The sequence below is a fragment of the Hyperolius riggenbachi genome, chromosome 10, assembly GCF_040937935.1.
Source record: "Hyperolius riggenbachi isolate aHypRig1 chromosome 10, aHypRig1.pri, whole genome shotgun sequence".
Lineage (NCBI taxonomy): Eukaryota > Metazoa > Chordata > Amphibia > Anura > Hyperoliidae > Hyperolius > Hyperolius riggenbachi.
In genome coordinates, this window is record NC_090655.1 from 188948666 (window position 1) to 188967249 (window position 18584).

Consider the following 18584-nt stretch of genomic DNA (forward strand, 5'->3'; position numbering starts at 1 on the left):
CTGTGCACCGCCGTAGTAGATCGTGGTGGCGCTGATGGTCCGGAGTCCGTGGATGGAGGCATCGGCGGCAGATCAGCAGAGCTCCGTGCTTCCTCTGCACTGCACGTGGGCCCCGATCAGCTTGCTTGATCCTCTTGGCCTTCAGACTGCGATCCGTGGCTGGTACGGATTAAGACCAGCAGTGATCATGTCCTCCGCCGCCTCCTACCTCAGCGGAAGTGAAAGTCAGAGGTGAGTGGAGGAAGAGATTGCTTCAAAAAAGCAAAAAAGGCCGGAGCCCTGTGGCCGTGGCGTCCGAGTCCGGCGCCATCTTTTTGACACAGGACCATGTAGATTTGGAGTTTTTTTTTCCACTAAATAATAAAAACCATCATTTAAAACTGCATTTTGTGTTCAATTATGTTATCTTTGACTAATAGTTAACGTTTTTTGATGAGCAGAAACATTTAAGTGTGACAAACATGCAAAAGAATAAGAAATCAGGAAGGGGGCAAATAGTTTTTCACACCACTGTAAAATAGCTTTTTAAAAGTCTCTCCCCCCTGCTTTGCCATTCTGAAGTCCCCCCCCCCCAGCTATCGGACCAAATCAGGTGACAAGCAGGGCTGTGCTGTCTTCTACATCTGTAAATATGTTACTGCATGGAGAGTGTGAGTTATTGGCCTCAATTCACTAAGATCATGCTGGAGAGAATAAAGCAAGAGAAAACTTGCCACCACACAGTGAGAGAGTTATCTTATCTCTTCATTCCTTAAGTTACCTCCTCTGTAGTTAAGTTACCTCCTCTATAGTTAAGTTACCTCCTCTGTAGTTATTTTCACACGCAGTTAATTAACAGCCTGTCTTTAACTTTAGAATTCTGGAGTTATTTTATGGATTGAAGAGTTAACTTTAGGTTTGCCTGAGGTAAAATGTTTCCTGAATACTACATGTCTTATCACCATGGTGATAACTCTAGAAACGTTATTAAAGACAGGAAATAAGCATAGTGAAAGGGAAGTGACCATACTTCAAAGGGTCTGTAGGGGTTTCAGAATTGTCCCCTCTCACAAATAGAAACCTCTAAAACCCATCCCTGTGTTCCAAATCCCAAATAGTTCTCTGAACCTGAGGGAAAATGGCATGCTGTAATGATCCGCTCAGCTGTCTGCACAGGCAGACAGCTGTTTGACCTTTCCTTAAGTCTGAGGGCTGCAGGTCTCTGGAAAAGAGACCTGTCTTTACTTTGCAGGTTTCAGACTTGCTCTGTCACTGAGGAATTTGCATACACTTGTCATGCAAATTGCCTAGCCGCCTCCTTTGAAGGCTTGCAGTATAAATACTATGTTCTCCCAGGATCCTTTGCTGGTCATGATGGTTTGTTACTGCTAAAACACTCCTGGAGTGTCAGCCTTGCTTTCGTTTGCTAAAGATATCTTAGAGTATTCCTGGGGACTGCACTAGGCACTCCTTCTAGTGCAGTCAGGTTGTATTATTTGTTTTGCCTTGTTCTCCCTCTCTGTCTCGATTGCCTTGTCGCCAGCGGCGGTCGACAGGGAATCGTTCTGTCTGTCTGGGAGTGTAGGCCAGAGCTGCGGTTGCTACTGGCTGCTCCATCTGTCTGGATTGCATTCGCCCTAGTGGTAGTGGCAGTGCTTCCTTCTGTGTTCTGCCTTAGGGGTGCTAGCCAGAGCAGCGTTGCTACTGGTTACTCCTGTCTGTCTTGCCGTGTGGATCGCACTCGCTCTGGTGGAAAGAGCAGTGGATCCTACTAGGCCTATTCCTGTACTCGGATCACACTTGCTCTGGTGGAAAAGAGCAGTGGATCCTGCCAGCCCTGTTTCTGTACTTGGATCACACTCGCTCTGGTGGAAAAGAGCAGTGGATCCTGCTAACTCTGTTTCTCTACTTGGTTCACACTTGCTCTGGTGGAAAAGAGCAGTGGATCCTGCTAGCTCTGTTTCTCTACTTGGTTCACACTTGCTCTGGTGGAAAAGAGCAGTGGATCCTGCTAGCTCAGTTTCTGTACTAGGTTCACACTCGCTCTGGCGGAAAGAGCAGTGGATCCTTCCTGTCCTGTCCCTGAACTCGGATCGCACTCGCTCTGGCGGAAGAGCGGTGGATCTTATCCGACCTATTCCTGTTTTCCGTATGTCTGTCTGTCTGTCTGGAGCAAACGCTTGCGGTTGCCTGAGGTAAGGCAACCGTTTAGCAAGCGTTCCTGTTATTTGTTCATTTGTGTTCATTCGTTAGTCAGGGTGGCGTGCTTGTCTCTGTTGCGCTTATCGTGCGGAGACCGCGCCATAAACGCACTTGTTGCTGTTGTGCCTAACGCGCGGTGACCGCGTTTAGGTATTGCGTTTGTTATTTTTGTTGACAGTCTCATTGTACTGTCTGTACTGTCTATACTGTCTTGTGTCACTGTTGGCAATCGATTGTGTTCACACTTTGGTTTTCGCTGTTGTATGTCGACCGTCGCCGGGCAGCGACTAGATTGGTAGACATACATACATTCTGTCTCTGTGCTCTCTCCCTCGAGAGAAACTATCCTGCTCCCCATTACGTACAATCCTTATCTGCCATCTGTGGCTGTGCAGAGGATCTGTTCCTCTGCACTCCACAGCTCCATCTGCCGGTTGGAATTCCTCTCTATGGGTGCATCCGCACCTTAGCTGGGTTCTCTTATCCAAACGTTTGTGGAGGATTTCCGTGGTGTCGGCGCGCAGGTTGTGCGCTGACCATGGAGATAATTCCACAATCGTTACACATGCCCTCAAGTGGGACCAGAGGTGATAGTCCAGGTTACAATTGATATTTGTCCCTAACATCATCCCACAAGCTTTGTGTACAATTGATCCAACTCAATAGTTTATCTGGAAAACCTCTCCCATGGAGCCAAATAACATGGGCTATCCTTCTCCACCCTAGTACTTCCTTTAGGCCAACCCATCATTTATTCAGTCCATTAAAGGAACCCTGAGCAGATGCTATGGGTATGCACATAAGCATACCCACGGCTATTTGGTTAAAGTAAACCTGAAGTGAGAAGAATATGGAGGCTGCCATATTTATTTCCTTTTTCCCGCACCACCTGACAGCCCTGCTGATCTATGTGTCTGCAGTGGTGTCTAAATAACACCAGAAACAAGCATGCAGCTAATCTTGTCAGTTCTGACAATAATGTCAGATACACCTAATATGCTGCATGCTTGTTCAGGGTCTATGGCTAAAAGTATTGGATGCAGAGCATCAGCAGGATAGCCAGGTAACTGGCATTGCTTAAAAGGAAATAAATATGGCAGCCTCCATATACCTCTCACTTCAGTTGTCATTTAAGAGGAGACACTTACCGACCCCTTAGGTAAGTGCCCCTGCTCCCGGACTGGCTGCTATCTATTACATGGTATTGGCGACTCTGAAATAGTCGTGCAGTGACCCCAGAATAAGAAGCCTGGGCATCCTCTCTGTGCATCCGCGGGCTTCCTGGCTTCTTCCTCCTCCCGCTGCTGTGCGTCATTTTGCGGTTCATGGAGGAGGAGGCCTGCACATGTGCAGAAGATGCGAAGGCTTCCTATTCCAGGGTCACATCACAACTTTATGTCATGGATAGCGGCCAGCCCTGGAGCAGGAACTCTTAGCTAAGGGGCCATGGGTATGCTTATATGCCTACCCACGGCATCTGTTCAGGGTCCCTTTAAACATCCAATCTACTTATTAGTTCAGGACCATCACTTAATAATAGGTTTTAAGGTCTGGCATGGACAATCCACCCTTCCTTACACCTTATTAGGATTTGGTACAAAAAATCTAGATGTCTTATTATTCCAAACTAATTAGACGAAAATAGATTTCATTTCAAAGTTCTGAAAATATATTTGGTAATTTAATTGAAATCATGGCCATAAAGAACAGCAGAAAGATCATTCATATTTAAAGTTGCTATTCTTCTCAACCATGAAACCTCCAACTTAGACCACTTTACCAAGACTGCTCTAATCTGATGTATTAGAGGTTTAAGATTTAGATGGAAGATATCCATGATATATCTAAGTAGCATAATCCTCAAATATTTCATGGCTGTTTTATATATAAAATAAATATTATTTGGACCTGGATAAAAGTCTTCCTAGTCTCTAGTGTCACATGCATGGGGCAGTGGGGTTGATTTTAAAGTCTGATAACTCACCATACTAATTCCTTGAGGAGGCCTGGAAGTGAGATAGCAGGCTCAGAAACGAAGAGAAGGATGTCGTCTGCGAAGGCACAAAACGTGTGGCACCAATACCTGATACCTCCTAATGTCGGGATTATCTATTTTTACATAAGAGAGTATAAACACTAAAGGAGACATTGGACATCCCTGTCTGGTCCCACTAGATAGAGAAAAAACAACCAACATGGAATTGCTTGCCCTAATCTGAGCAGACAGTGAGAAATACAAGGCCAAAATTCCTGAAAATATATATGGTCCTAAAACCACGTGCTCAAGGGTTTCAACCATAAATCTCCAATTAAATCTGTTGAAAGCCTTCTCAGCATCTACAGAAAGAGCCAACAGGTAGTGATGTTGCGAACATCAAATTTGAACCCGTGAACCACCATAGACTTCAAAGGGCAGGCAAATTCTAAAATCTATAGGGACTGTTTCTGGCCACAAAAGTGATGGAAAAGTTATTTCAAGGGGCCTAACATCTGGACGTTTGCATGCTGGAGGGGGATACACGTCAAAAGTCCCATGAAAAATTATGTAGATGATGCAGAGTCGTGTTTTAATCTCTAAAGGGCAGAAATTTCTTTCCTAAATTTGTGGAATAAAGTGCATCTGGTGGGTGTACACGTTGATCAGGTAGTGTAAGGGTTAGGCCTGGTTCACACTGACAGCTGAAATGCAGCGTTTACCGCATCATAAACAACCACAAAGAGCATTAGTGATAACCTCAGGTGAGCCAATTATTGTTTTGTTGACACCCTCAGGACATAAATGGTGGTCTTCTCGGGGGAATCTTTGTGTTGTGTGTAGTGGTTGCCGTGCTTGTGTGCACGTTCGCAGGCCCCTATGGTCGGGCTGAGGTAGTTCAATGACAGTAAAGTGACCAAAAAAACACTGATTCTGCAGTGTGGGGCCAGTGTTGGCCTAGTAGGCTTTATTGATCACCTGAAGTGACCATAGAAAAATGTTTTGCCAAAACGTATCGAGCAGATCAAATTCAGTCTGCCCACAATGAAGCAACAACCTTATCATCTTGGGTGTGCCAACACAATAATATAGGTCATTGCTTCATTGAGATATGCAAGCCCCTTCACCACAACAAGGTAACAATCATGAAGGGGAATTGACATGTACCTGCCTTTTTTTTGTCAGCCACTGTAGCACCAGAGGCTAGAAACATTTGGCATGTACATGCCTGAAAAATTAAGTTTTGTTGCAGCCACTGTAGCAGCAGCCTGAAAAATTCAGGATTTAACTGTATAAAAGTTTGCAAATAAACTTTACAGTTTGGACCCTTGTTGGAGGTGGCGGAAAAGGACAGCTATGTGGGGAGTCATGCGGTGTGCAGAGAAGAAAGACAGCTGTGTGGGGAGTCACAAGTCTTCTGGCGTGCAGTAACCCTCCGAGATCCATGCCTCATTCATCTTAAATAAGGTCAGGTAATTAACACTTTAGTGACTTTGACGAAAAGCCCCCTGTGGAGGTTTTCCACCTTTACAAAGCCACCTTCCTCCTCTGACTCCTCTTCAGACTCCTCTCTGCATTGCCGCAGGTACAGCAGGTGACAACAAGGCTTCTTCTGGTGGTGATGGCAACCACAACTCTTCCTCTTCCTGCTCCTGGTCATGTGATCTACGGCCTGATCAAGCACTCTTCGCAGGGCACGCTCCAGGAAGAAAGCATATGGTATGAGGTGGCTGAAGGTATCTTCGGTGCTACTAACCAGGTTTGTTACCACCTCAAAATGACACATGAGCTTGCAGGACGTGCATGAGCTCCAAGTAACGCGGCAAAAAAAATCCCCAGCTCCACAGAGCCTGTCCTAGCACCCAGGTTATACAGATAATCATTGATGGTTCATTCTTGTTGGAGTAGGTGCTCAAACATCATGAACATGGAATTCCAGTGAGTCTAGCTGTCGAAAATTAAGCACCTCACTGGCATGATTCGCCGCTGAATCTCAGCAAGGTGCGCCATGGCCATGTATGAACGTCTGAAATGGGCACACACTTTCCTGGACTGTCTGAGGACATCCTGAAATCCTGGGTACCTAAAGACAAAGGGTTGCACAATAAGATTGAGAACATGCACCACGCAGGGCACACATGTTAACTTGATCAAATTCAGTGCTCAAAATTCACAATTTCTGATATATAAATCAAACACCATTCTAACCCTATCAGATTACTACTAAAAAGTAACATTTAATCATATATTAAAATTCCAGCTGCACAAAATATAATTGCTTACCATGATGAGGGCAGGACCTAGTGTACAGAAAGGTCTCCTTGGTACAATAAGGTTATACCGTTGGGACCTTGATGTCTGTACCCTCGATAAAAATGCTACCAATTACATCAAAACCCTCCACCAACCCAACATGTTTCACCCCCCTTTCTAGGCTTTATCAGGGGAAAGAGTGCACAGTGTTAAGGGTGCAAAATGCAAAGTGCAAAACAGCATTCAAAAATACATTTCTAGATATACCGGTAATCAATTAGAGCGGCATGCTTTCACGCTCTACCAGCAGCCATGCTGGTAGACAGCTGCTGGTAGAGCATGAGCATGACAGCATGTCACTCTAATTGATTATATTAGAGCTCTAACAGCTCTAACCTTTGGCCTTTTATGCCCCAGGAAAAACCTCTATTCCACATGGATGAGATTAGATGCCTTAAATCTTTCACCTATAATTCTTGCAAATTCTTTCACTTATAATTCTTGCAAATAGTTTAACCTCCCTGGCGTTCTGGACGAGCTAGGCTCGTCCAGAGACGCCGGAGGTCACCGCTCAGGCCCCGCTGGGCCGGTTTGAATAATTTTTTTTAAAAACACGCTGCAAGCACTTTGCTTGCTGCGTGTCCTACCTGATTGTCGCCACTTGCCGCCCTTCCGCCGCAATACAGGGTCCCCCCAGACCCCATGCACTGCCTGTCCAATCAGTGCCAGGCAGCGCTCAGGGGTGGATCGGGACTCCCTGTGACGTCATGACGTCGATGACGTCCCGACGTTCGTCGCCATGGCGACGGGGAAGCCCTCCAGGAAATCCCATTCATATCGGGATTCCCGGACAGGTCTTTACACCGGCGGCAATAGGAGGGCAGGAAGGGACACCGCAGGGAGTGGGGAATAAAAAAATTTCAAAAATGTGCAAAAAACTTTCCTGCGGCCGCGGGAATCAGAACACCAGGCAGGTTAATATCAAAATTCAGTAAAGACATAGGCCTCAATTCACTAAGCTTATCTCCTGTCTTTAATAACTCTTCTGAGCTGTTTCTACAGTTATCACCATGGTGAGAAATGTAGAAACAGCTCAGAAGAGTTATTAAAGACAGGAGATAAGCTTAGTGAATTGAGGCCATTGTCTGATAGCTCTGACACAAGGACCTTGTGGATTAGAGTCATATAAGCCCTTAAAATGTCTTGGGGCATAGATTGTCCATCTTTAAGATAAGACTATTAAAAAAATTGCATAGTGGCTTAAACAGAATCTCAGAAAATGTGGAAAAATATTCCTATGTAAAGCCAACAAGGCTTGGGACCTTCCCTGACTGCATATGTCTAAGAGTCTCCCCAATCTCATCTGCAGTGATCTCCATCCATAAGTCTGTGCAAGCTGTAGAGGGGAGTTCCAGAAGGCCTGAGGTCTTAAGATAGCAATGGACAATAACACTGGTGAAAGTGCCTGGTATATAAATAAACAATTAACAACGTTTTATACAAGAGGCAGTATAAATCTCATCTCTCTGGAAAGATGAACCAATATTATTGAAAAAATTATGTTTATAAATTTAAGAACTGAAAAGGGACAATGCATTTCATGGGTTTTGGCCCGCTTCTTCAGGTCAATACAGTGCCTGTATAGGGAGCTATGTCATGCTGACAAGGCCTCATGGCACTGTATTGACCTGAAGACCAGAAGAAGTGAGCCAGCAACCACAAAATGCATTGGCCCTTTTAAGTGCTTAAATTAATAAACAGAATTTTTTCCTATAGTATTTGATCATCCTTCCAGAGAGGTAAGATTTATACTGCCTCTTGCATAAAAAGTTGTTCATCGTTTATGTCCCAAACACCTTAAAGGGGTCGATAGTTTTTTAGTCACCTAAAAAAACTCCTAGGAAAAGGAACCAACCAGCACCTGCACAGCAGACCTGGAAAACTGAGCGTGGACTGTTATCTCCCACAGGCTCTGACAGGTTGCATGTTCTTGCAACCCACCTTTGTGAGTGTATATTATTCCTATATTCATATACCATCCATCCTACACTTTACGATTCTGCACCATGGGGCTCTTGGACTTTTTCATTTTCTAGACTTTCTGAGGCTACCGTCAACTACCAATAAATCAATCCCTTGATGATAGTAATGTATATCTGGAATTATTATTTTATTATATTAAAAGGTCAGCGCAAATACAGTAACTGGGAAGCCCCTCTTATTTTTCTGGGTGATGGTTAACCACGAGACCATATAAAGTTGGAATATCACCGTGGTGGAGTCCTTTGACTGTAAAATACTTATTTATGATCTTAGTGGACTTTGGACGTTGTTCATTCTTGGCAGAGATCTCATGTTGATTCCCTTTGCGCTGATAAACTGTTTGTTTGTATTATTATTTTGTTGTTCTGTTGTGGCAAATTGTATAGCTTTTAATATTCTTTTAAACACATGAACAATTGTGTGGGCCTGAAATAACAGGTTGCCTGTGCTTACTTTCATTTTGTCAATATAATTACTATCTTTCTTCTTTTTAAGAAGTCTAGCTAATCGTGTCCCACTTTTATTCCCCTCCCCATACAATCTACTGCTTAGAATCCTACATCTTTGCCTCACTCACACATTAATTAGCTTCAACAACTTAGTCCTCTTTTCAGACATAGGGGTTGATTCACTGAGCAAAATAGCGTGAGCAACAGAAGGCCATATTAACCACTTCGGGACCACAGTCTTTTCGCCCCTTAAGGACCAGAGCCTTTTTCTCCATTCAGACCACTGCAGCTTTCACGGTTTATTGCTCGGTCATAAAACCTACCACCTAAATGAATTTTACCTCCTTTTCTTGTCACTAATACAGCTTTCTTTTGATGCTATTTGATTGCTGCTGCGAGTTTTACTTTTTATTATATTCATCAAAAAAGACATGAATTTTGTCAAAAAAATGACTTTTTTAACTTTCTGTGCTGACATTTTTCAAATAAAGTAAAATTTCCTATACATTTGAGCGCGAAAGTTATTCTGCTACATGTCTTTGATAAAAAAAAAAACATTCAGTGTATATTTATTGGATTGGGTAAAAGTTATAGCGTTTACAAACTATGGTGCCAAAAGTGAATTTTCCCATTTTCAAGCATCTCTGACTTTTCTGCGCACCTGTCATGTTTCATGAGGGGCTAAAATTCCAGGATAGTACAAATACCCCCCAAATGACCCCATTTTGGAAAGAAGACATCCCAAAGTATTCAGTGAGAGGCATGGTGAGTTCATAGAAGATTTTATTTTTTGTCACAAGTTAGCGGAAAATGACAGTTTGTGACAAAAAAAAAAAAAAAAAAAAGTTTCCATTTCTTCTAACTTGCGACAAAAAAAAATGAAATCTGCCACGGACTCACTATGCTCCTCTCTGAATACCTTGAAGTGTCTACTTTCCAGAATGGGGTCATTTGTGGGGTGTGTTTACTGTCCTGGCATTTGGGGGGTGCCTAATTGTAAGCACCCCTGTAAAGCCTAAAGATGCTCATTGGACTTTGGGCCCCTTAGCGCAGTTAGGCCGCAAAAAAGTGCCACACATGTGGTATTGCCGTACTCAGGAAAAGTAGTATAATGTGTTTTGGGGTGTATTTTTACACATACACATGCTGGGTGGGAGAAATATCTCCGTAAATGACAATTTTTTTATTTTTTTTACACACAATTGTCTATTTATAGAGATATTTCTCCCACTCAGCATGGGTATGTGGAAAAATACACCCCAAAACACATTATACTACTTCTCCTGAGTACGGCGATACCACATGTGTGGCACTTTTTTGCACCCTAACTGCGCTAAGGGGCCCAAAGTCCAATGAGTACCTTTAGGATTTCACAGGTCATTTTGAGAAATTTCGTTTCAAGACTACTCCTCACGGTTTAGGGCCCCTAAAATGCCAGGACAGTATAGGAACCCCACAAATTACCCCATTTTAGAAAGAAGACACCCCAAGGTATTCCGTTAGATGTATGGTGAGTTCATAGAAGATTTTTTTTTTTTGTCACAAGTTAGCGGAAATTGATTGTAATTGTTTTTTTTCACAAAGTGTCATTTTCCGCTAACTTGTGACAAAAAATAAAATCTTCTATGAACTCGCCATTCTCCTAACGGAATACCTTGGGGTGTCTTCTTTCTAAAATGGAGTCATTTGTGGGGTTCCTATACTGCCCTGGCATTTTAGGGGCCCTAAACCGTGAGGAGTAGTCTTGAAACCAAATGTGGCAAAATGACCTGTGAAATCCTAAAGGTACTCATTGGACTTTGGGCCCCTTAGCGCACTTAGGGTGCAAAAAAGTGCCACACATGTGGTACCGCCGTACTCAGGAGAAGTAGTATAATGTGTTTTGGGGTGTATTTTTACACATACCCATGCTGGGTGGGAGAAATATCTCTGTAAATGACAATTATTTGATTTTTTTTACACACAATTGTCCATTTACAGAGAGATTTCTCCCACCCAGCATGGGTATGTATAAAAATACACCCCAAAACACATTATACTACTTCTTCTGAGTACGGCGATACCACATGTGTGACACTTTTTTGCAACCTAGGTGCGCTAAGGGGCCTAACGTCCTATTCACAGGTCATTTTGAGGCATTTGGATTCTAGACTACTCCTCACGGTTTAGGGCCCCTAAAATGCCAGGGCAGTATAGGAACCCCACAAGTGACCCCATTTTAGAAAGAAGACACCCCAAGGTATTCTGTTAGGAGTATGGTGAGTTCATAGAAGATTTTTTTTTTGTCACAAGTTAGCGGAAAATGACACTTTGTGAAAAAAAAAACAATACATATCAATTTCCGCTAACTTGTGACAAAAAATAAAATCTTCTATGAACTCATCATACACCTAAAAGAATACCTTGGGGTGTCTTCTTTCTAAAATGGGGTCACTTGTGGGGTTCCTATACTGCCCTGGCATTTTAGGGGCCCTAAACCGTGAGGAGTAGTCTTGAACCCAAATGTCTCAAAATGACCTGTGAAATCCTAAAGGTACTCATTGGACTTTGGGCCCCTTAGCACAGTTAGGCTGCAAAAAAGTGTCACACATGTGGTATCGCCGTACTCAGAAGAAGTAGTATAATGTGTTTTGTGGTGTATTTTTACATATAACCATGCTGGGTGGGAGAAATATCTCTGTAAATGACACATTTTTGATTTTTTTTACACACAATTGTCCATTTACAGAGAGATTTCTCCCACCCAGCATGGGTATGTGTAAAAATACACCACAAAACACATTATACTACTTCTCCTGAGTATGGCGATACCACATGTGTGACACTTTTTTGCAGCCTAGGTGCGCTAAGGGGCCCAACGTCCTATTCACAGGTCATTTTGAGGCATTTGTTTTCTAGACTACTCCTCACGGTTTAGGGCCCCTAAAATGCCAGGGCAGTATAGGAACCCCACAAGTGACCCCATTTTAGAAAGAAGACACCCCAAGGTATTCCGTTAGGGGTATGGTGAGTTCATAGAAGATTTTATTTTTTCTCACAAGTTAGTGAAAAATGACACTTTGTGAAAAAAACAATAACAATCCAATTTCCGCTAACTTTTGACAAAAAATAAAATATTCTATGAACTCATCATACACCTAACAGAATACCTTGGGGTGTCTTCTTTCTAAAATGGGGTCACTTGTGGGGTTCCTATACTGCCCTGGCATTTTACGGGCCCAAAACTGTGAGTAGTCTGGAAACCAAATTTCTCAAAATGACTGTTCAGGGGTATAAGCATCTGCAAATTTTGATGACAGGTGGTCTATGAGGGGGCAAATTTTGTGGAATCGGTCATAAGCAGGGTGGCCTCTTAGATGACAGGATGTATTGGGCCTGATCTGATGGATAGGAGTGCTAGGGGGGTGACAGGAGGTGATTGATGGGTGTCTCAGGGGGCGGTTAGAGGGGAAAATAGATGCAATCAATGCACTGGGGAGGTGATCGGAAGGGGGTCTGAGGGGGATCTGAGGGTTTGGCCGAGTGATCAGGAGCCCACACGGGGCAAATTAGGGCCTGATCTGATGGGTAGGTGTGCTAGGGGGTGACAGGAGGTGATTGATGGGTGTCTCAAGGTGTGATTAGAGGGGGGAAATAGATGCAAGCAATGCACTGGCGAGGTGATCAGGGCTGGGGTCTGAGGGCGTTCTGAGGTGTGGGCGGGTGATTGGGTGCCCGCAAGGGGCAGATTAGGGTCTAATCTGATGGGTAACAGTGACAGGTGGTGATAGGGGGTGATTGATGGGTAATTAGTGGGTGTTTAGAGGAGAGAATAGATGTAAACAATGGATTTGGGAGGTGATCTGATGTCGGATCTGCGGGCGATCTATTGGTGTGGGTGGGTGATCAGATTGCCCGCAAGGGGCAGGTTAGGGGCTGATTGATGGGTGGCAGTGACAGGGGGTGATTGATGGGTGGCAGTGACAGGGGGTGATTGATGGGTGATTGACAGGTAATCAGTGGGTTATTACAGGGGAGAACAGATGTAAATATTGCACGGGCGAATTGATAAGGGGGGGGTCTGAGGGCAATCTGAGCGTGTGGGCAGGTGATTGGGTGCCCGCAAGGGGCAGATTAGGGTCTAATCTGATGGGTAACAGTGACAGGTGGTGATAGGGGGTGATTGATGGGTAATTAGTGGGTGTTTAGAGGAGAGAATAGATGTAAACAATGGATTTGGGAGGTGATCTGATGTCGGATCTGCGGGCGATCTATTGGTGTGGGTGGGTGATCAGATTGCCCGCAAGGGGCAGGTTAGGGGCTGATTGATGGGTGGCAGTGACAGGGGGTGATTGATGGGTGGCAGTGACAGGGGGTGATTGATGGGTGATTGACAGGTAATCAGTGGGTTATTACAGGGGAGAACAGATGTAAATATTGCACGGGCGAATTGATAAGGGGGGGGTCTGAGGGCAATCTGAGCGTGTGGGCAGGTGATTGGGTGCCCGCAAGGGGCAGATTAGGGTCTAATCTGATGGGTAACAGTGACAGGTGGTGATAGGGGGTGATTGATGGGTAATTAGTGGGTGTTTAGAGGAGAGAATAGATGTAAACAATGGATTTGGGAGGTGATCTGATGTCGGATCTGCGGGCGATCTATTGGTGTGGGGGGGTGATCAGATTGCCCGCAAGGGGCAGATCAGGGGCTGATTGATGGGTGGCAGTGACAGGGGGTGATTGACGGGTGATTGACAGGTGATTGACAGGTGATTGACAGGTGATTGACAGGTGATCAGGGGGGATAGATGCATACAGTACACGGGGGGGGGGGGGTCTGGGGGGGGTCTGGGGAGAATCTGAGGGGTGGGGGGGTGATCAGGAGGGAGTAGGGGGCAGATTAGGGACTTAAAAAAAAAATAGCGTTGACAGATAGTGACAGGGAGTGATTGATGGGTGATTAGGAGGGTGACTGGGTGCAAACAGTGGTCTGGGGGGTGGGCAGGGGGGGGTCTGAGGGGTGCTGTGGGCGATCAGGGGGCAGGGGGGGGGGAAATCAGTGTGTTTGGTGCAGACTAGGGTGGCTGCAGCCTGCCCTGGTGGTCCCTCGGACACTGGGACCACCAGGGCAGGAGGCAGCCAGTATAATAGGCTTTGTATACATTACAAAGCCTATTATACACTGTTGCAGCGGCGATCCGGATGCCAGTAACCCGCCGGCGCTTCCGAACGGCCGGCGGGTTACGGCGAACGGGGGGCGGAGCCAGTCCCCGGCGGCTGATCGCGTCACGAATGACGCGATCGCCGCATAGCCACTCCCGCAGCCGCCCCCGCCGATGGGCGTATTGCGGTCGTTTGGGCCCAGACTTTGCCGCCGCCCATCGGCTGGGGGCGGTCGTTATGTGGTTAAATCAGCGTGACTTAATTTTCCTGCCTTGCACACTAAGCGTGCCAGTGGCAGCGTAGCATGTGTAACTAAGCAGTGAGCGCTGCTTAGTGATGTATCTCTAGGAGGTTGCTCTTGCTATTTTTCTTAGTAAATCAACCCCAATGTTTCTAGAGTTTGTATATCAAGCTTATCAATATGATGGAATAACTCCATCAATTACTGAAAATATTCCCTTTTTCTCCTAGCTCTCTGGCTGGGGAAAAAAGCTCACCTCTCATCACTGCTTTGTGGGCCATCCACAGGTTGCCTATAGATATTTGTGTGTATCATTAATATTAAAATAGTCTTCCAGGTTTTTTTTGAATACGTGTAACGATCCGCTCAGCTGCCTGCGCAGGCAGGCAGCCTTTTGATCATTATTCAGGTCTGCATGCTGTAGGACTCTGGAAAGAAGACCTTCTGTCAGTTTTGCAGCTTGTGCTTGCTGAGGAATTTGCATACATTGTCATGCAAATTGCCTGGCCACATTCATTGGAGGCGTGTACTATAAGTACTATGTGTGTCCCACAATGCTTCGCTGCTCATAGAGGTTTGTTCCTGCTGGACTCACCTGGAGTGTCAGCCACTGCTATCTTAGTATAGTTATTTCTTGGGGAGTGCTCCTTGCATTCCTATTTAGTGCAGTCAGTTTGTGTATAATTTGTACTGCCTATTCTGTCCTGTCTTGTCTGTCGCGATTGCGCTGTCACCAGCGGCGGTTGATAGCGAATCGCTCTGTCTTGTTTGGATCGCACTAGCCTCTAGCGGTAGCGGCTGTGGATCCTTCTGATCTAGTTCCTGGAGTGTAAGCTGGAGCAGCGGTTGCTACCAGCTACCTCATCTGATCTGTCTTGTTTAGATCGCACTAGCCGCTAGCGTTAGCGGCTGTGGATCTTTCTGATCTGTGTTCCTGCTTGGATCACACTTGCTCTGGCGGAAGAGCGGTGGATCCTTTCTGCCTAGTTCCTGTTTCTCGTTTGTCTGTCTTGTCTGATACGGGCGCTTGCTGTAGGCTCGATGAGGTAACCGTTAAGCAAGCGTTCACGTTCTTTGTTTCGTGTTTGTCTGTTGATGGTTAGTTAGGCGTGCTTGTCTCTATTGTGCTTATCACGTGGAGACCACGCATAACTGCGTGCACTGTTGCGAATGAGTGCGGTGTTCGTGGTTAGCTAGCGTTTATTATTTTCCGTATCTTCTCATTGTATGATTTGCTGTGCCTTTGCTATCCTCGTATTCTGTTCTGATCTGCCTTGTGTCACTTCTGGCAATCGCCATTCTTGGCGGTTGCGTTTCTGTTTCGCACCTGCTGTTGTGTGTGCGCGGTCGCGGGGTGGCGACTAGATTGGCGCACACACATACAACCTGTCCCTTTGCTCGTTCTCATTCGCAATCGCTTCTCTTGCGATTGCGTTCTGCGCTTCGTGCAATTCCTGTCTGGCATTTGTGGAGGTGCAGGGGATTGGTTCCTCTGCGCTCCCCAGCGCCCTCTGCCGACAGGAATTTCCCTCTACTGGTGCTTGCACCAAAAGCTGGGTTCTAGTATCTTGACACGCTTGTGGAGGACCTCCTCAGTGTCAGCGCACATCTTTGTGCGCTGAACACGGAGATATCCCACAATCGTTACAATACGTGTCTTAAAAGTATAAACGTCCAGTAAATTATCATTTCATCTTTACTGCCATTCTTTATAGTTTCAAAAGGTTTGTCAATAACATTATTTAGCGCATTAACAAAGAAAACGCCAATTTGTTTACCATTTATGGGGCAGTTCACATTGTATCTTACAAAAAAGAACACAGGTAAACAAATATGCAATCATTTGTTAAAACTTTGTATAAATTTATATGTACATAAAAGTAAATCCTCTATAACAAAACCCCTTTGTCTCTGTGCCCCATGTCCATGTGTGTGTCCCTGCGTGCTACTGTGGCGGGCATTTTTAAACGGGCTTAGGTCTACTAGTATATGAATAAAATAATGATTGTTAAATGAATTCACAGTAGCATGCATCAAGTTGAAACAGATTGGGTTATGACACACGTTAGAGATAGGTAGCAATTTATAGACTCTCATTAAGACCTACAGGTGATAGGGCATTGAACTTAAAAATCCAAAAGTATTCTCTTTTACAAAGTTCCTTATATGTTATGCTTTGATTTAGTTTTTTTAGGGTTACCTGTAGGTCCATAATTTTTAGGGTATATGTAGAACTCCCATGAAACTTTAAGTGCCTGGGCACACTGTCATTCACTACCATTTGTGATGTTCCTTTTATGTTCCCCTAAGCTCTGTCTGAAAGGTCTAGTGGTTCTGCCTATATAAGGTTAAGGACAACCGCAGGTCAAGAGGTAAACCACAAAATCACTCTTGCGATTAATGAATGTAAGGAACGGTGTAGCACAGAGAGGATCTGATTACTGGTGATCTGCAGTATCACTGGGAATACAGATATATACCAGATTATAGATGATCTGCAGTATCACCGATAATCCGATATACAAGCTAACCTCTGGACACCTGAGTAGAGTGTAGTGATTGGTGTAACTGTAACACTAAGAGGCCTAGGCCTCGAGGCAGTAAGGAGTACTGCACGGATTCCTTCCGAAGGCCTGAACTCTCCTAGGAGGGAGGAGTCAAGCTAAGATAGGAAGGACTCTCTGATAGTGACACCCAGGAGGAGGTGTCACTAACAGGACTGGGAACCGCCTCTAACAGTAAGGTCGGTTCTCGTCGTCGGACAAGCCAGGTCGTAAACACACAGACAGATAAAGCACAGATTCAGAAGGCAGATTCAGAGTCCGATAAACAGGCAGGGTTCGGCAACAGGGTATCAGAAATATCAAGGCACAGAATCAGGAGACAGAAGCAGAGACTTAGGGCGAGCCGGGGTTCGGCAACAGAGTATCAGAAATATCGAGGTACAGAATCAGAGTTCAGGAGATAGTCAGGCAAGCCAAAAGGTCATAACAGATATCACAATCAAACTAGTACTTTAAGCTATCAACAGAATCTAGCTAAGTGTAGGATTACAGCTCCAGCTGGTCCCGGCACACTTTAGGATCTGACTAGGGTCTGAGTGCTAGCACGTTGTGTTCGCAACGCCAGACAACCAGCAACTGAACAGCCGGCAGTATATATACCCAGGCATCTCTCCAGCACCTCCCTAAGTGCTGGATGAGCTGTGGAGCCAGTGTCAGCTGACTAGCCTGGTCAGCTGACTCACCTCTGGCTGTCATATAATCCCTGCCCCAGTGCACGCGCGTCACTCTAATCCTAGCGGGACTACGTGTCCCAGCTACACCAGCACCGCTCTGCGGTGCCTCAGCAATGGGGCCATGCGCGCTAACCGCCGCTTCCAACGCGGCGGTTTCTCCACGCTCCGCCATGCCCCATATGGAGACAGCCGCCTCACACTGAGTGGAGGCGGCTGCCTCTCCATGCTCTGCCATGCCGTGTGCGGAAAGAGCCGCCTCCCGCCGACTCATGGCGGCGGCTCTTCCGCGTCTCCTTACAGTACCCCCCCCCCCCGAGGAGTGGACTCCGGACAGCTCCTACCAGGTTTCTCGGGATGTAAGGCATGAAACTCCTTCCTTAATTCGTCCGCATGCATACGACTCCTCGGTACCCATTCTCTCTCCTCAATGCCATACCCTCTCCAATGCACCAAATATTGTACCGAGTTCTGTACAATGCGTGAGTCTAATATTTTCTCCACCTCGTATTCAGGTTGGTCATCTATCATCACAGGAGGAGTGGGACCCATATGGACCGCAGGTTTAAGGAGGGACACGTGAAAAGATCTTACGCCCCGCATACTGGCCGGAAGATCTACAGCATAAGTGACATTGTTGATCTTCTTGGTCACAGAAAACGGACCCACAAACCTGGGACCCAATTTGGCTGACGGCTGTTTCAGGGTCAAATGACGTGTGGAAACCCAGACCAAGTCCCCTGGTTGAAACTTTCATTCCAGAGAACGTTTCTTGTCAGCTTGACCCTTTTGACTTAGAAACGCCTTCTCCAAATTACTCTTAACAATCCCCCAATTGTCTCTGAGTGACTTCTGCCAAGCCTCCAGTGCTGGGAACGGAGTGGAGGCCACTGGCAATGGGGAAAATTTAGGCAATCTCCCGGTCACTACCTGAAACGAAGAGAATCCCGAGGAGGAGCTTCTCAAATTATTGTGCGCAAATTCAGTGAATGGTAAAAACTTGACCCAATCGTTCTGTGCTTCAGCCACATAACATCTCAAAAATGTTTCCATTGACTGATTGACCCT